Source organism: Mustela nivalis (genome assembly GCF_964662115.1).
Source record: "Mustela nivalis genome assembly, chromosome: 13".
Classification (NCBI taxonomy): domain Eukaryota; kingdom Metazoa; phylum Chordata; class Mammalia; order Carnivora; family Mustelidae; genus Mustela; species Mustela nivalis.
The window spans coordinates 86,883,265-86,886,080 of NC_139032.1; positions in this window are offsets into that span (position 1 = coordinate 86,883,265).

The window sequence follows — 2,816 nt, forward strand, 5'->3', positions numbered from 1 at the left end:
GAAGTTCAGGGTCAATCTAGTTGAGCAGAGTGCTCAGAGGAGCCTGATTCAGGTTTGGTCAAGGAGAAAGTCTTTGTGACCCAGGCATTGTTCTAGGCTCCAGGGATAGAGAACAATAACACAACAAGGCCCCGCCCCTCTTTGGCAAACAAATATGCAACATGTCAAGTGATGACTCCTGAGAAGAAAAACACAGGAGGATAAAGGGGAGAGAGAGCGGGGTGCCCAGTTGGCTCAGTTGGTAGCTCATGCAGTGCTTCCTCTAAGGGTTGTGAGTTCAAGCCCTGTGTTGGGCATAGAGCCTACTAAAAAAGTAAGATAAATAAATAAGTAGGAGAGAGAGACAGTAGACAGTAATTATTACTTACACCTGTCCCAATGAACCTACACTTCATCTACTTATCTCAGTTTACAATTGCCTATTGCCGTTTTCTTACTACCAATGGCCCAAATGTCCTGAGACTATGCCAGGTCCAGCACTGAGCACTTTTAAGTGAATAATCATCTAGAATGGTCATAACAGCTCTGAAACCATCCTCCTCCTCATTTTAGGGGTGAAGAATGTGTGTTTTGTTTTGTTGTTGTTTTAAAATCCATCCTTTTTTTTAGTTGTTCTTTCTTTTTTTTTAAAAAAGATTTTATTTATTTATTGGACAGAGAGAGATCAAAAGTAGGCAGAGAGGCAGGCAGAGATTGGGGGGGTGGGGGAAGCAGGCTCCCTGCTGAGCAGAGATCCCGATGTGGGGCTTGATCCCAGGATCCTGAGATAATGACCTGAACTGAAGGCAGAGGCTTAACCCACTGAGCCACCCAGGTGCCCTGAAGGTGTGGTTTAAAGAAGTTAAGTGGGGGCTCCTGGGTGGCTCAGTGGATTAAGCCGCTGCCTGCGGCTCAGGTCATGATCTCAGGGTCCTGGGATCGGGTCCCGCATCGAGCTCTCTGCTCAGCAGGGAGCTTGCTTCCCTCTCTCTCTCTCTCTGGCTGCCTCTCTGTCTACTTGTGATTTCTCTCTGTCAAATAAATAAATCTTAAAAAAAAAAAAAAGAAGAAGAAGTTAAGTGATTTTTTTTTCTTTCAAGATTTTATTTGTTTGAGAGAGAGAGCAAGAGCACAAGCAGCGGGGAGAGGTGCAGGGAGAAGCAGACTTTCTGCCAAGCAGGGAGCCTGATGCAGGACTCCATCCCAGGACCCCGGGATCATGATCTGAACTGAAGGCAGATGCTTAACCGACTGAGACACCGGGGTGTCCAAGAAGTTAACTGATTTGCACAAGGTTACAGAGCACAGAGTGAGAGTGGCAGACTGAACCCAGAATCCAGGCAGTCCGACTGTGGAAACCACTCTTCTCTGTTCTGGCTCCCTCTTCCTTGGCTCATTGGGTACCAGGTTCTCTCTTGCCTTGGGGTCACAGTCCATGCTGCTCCTGGAATGCTCTGTCCTCTCCCTTTTACCCAGCTAGTCCTTGTTCATCCTTTGGGTTTGCATCTGGCCTTCCCTTTCTTTCAGGAGTCTCTCATCTCCCCCTCCTTAGTCTCCCCACATTCCTGAGTTTCTCGCAACAGAGCAACTATCACACAACATTGTAATTAGGTATCTGCTTCCTCTGAGCTCCCTGGGGCCACCACCTATCTTGCCCCCACCACTGTGCACCTGTGAAAGGCTGGCACACAGATATATTAGTTGTGCAATGAATGAAGAAATGTGACCTTGCTGATAATTATATTTAAAAACAGCTCTTTGCAGTGGCGCCTGGGTGGCTCAATCAGTTAAGCATCTACCTTCAGCTCCAGTCATGATCCCGGAGTCCCAGGATGGAGCATGCCCTAGTGTCTGACTTCTTGCTAAGCAGGGAGTCTGCTTCTCCCTCTTCCTCTGCACCCCCTTCTGCTTCTTTCTCAAGTAAAGAAATAAAATCTTGAAAACCAAAAACCAACCAACCAGAAACAGCTGTTCGCCGTTATGAAAGGACTTGCCACACTGTTTTCTGCAAGCCTCACCAAAGCCTTGTGACTTGGGCAAGTCACGCCCACTTACAGGGGCTCGGCAAACCCTGGGAACTCCAGCGAGCTTAAGTAAGTGGAGGAACTTGATTCCAACTCAGGTCAGTCCTAGTCCAAACCCAGTGTTTCCTTCGAGGCACCTTTGGGCCGTCGGAACGTAATCACTTGACTTCAACTCTCAGCGGGACAATGTCTGATAGGGGAGGTTTGCAAACAGCTCCAAAAGAAAGTGGAGTGCCAAGTTTGGTTTAAGAAGATGCTGTGTGGGGAGCCTGGGTGGCTCAGTCATTAAGCGTCTGCTTCGGCTCAGATCCAGCCCCACACCGGGTTCCCTGCTTGGCGGGAAGCCTGCCTTCCCTCTCCCACTCCCCCGGCGTGAGTTCCTGCTCTCGCTTTCTGTCAACTAAATAAAAACTTTTTCAAAAAGGAAGAAGAAGAAGATGTGGGAAGTCAGAGGCAGGGCATGGGCCCTGGAAGGGCGGGCAGAATTTGCGTGGGGACCGGGAGGAGCAGAGAAGCCAAATAAGACTCAGACCCATCACAGGTCCCTTCCAGAAAGACCCTCAGAGACCTGATAGCTCCGCCTCAGTCTCTTTAAGGATGGCCCCGCCCCACTCAGCCAACGCAGTCAATCGAATCCCGATGGCCAATGGTAGGGGAGAAGAGAGCACTTCCGCGCCTCAACCGCACTTAGGGGGCGGAGCAAGGGCCAAGGAAGGTGGGGCCAGGATGGTCACGTGACACCGCCCATTGGCCAGAGGCCGGAGCTGTGAGGAACGCTTCGGCGACATTCATTGGGCAGAGGAGGGTTGGCCC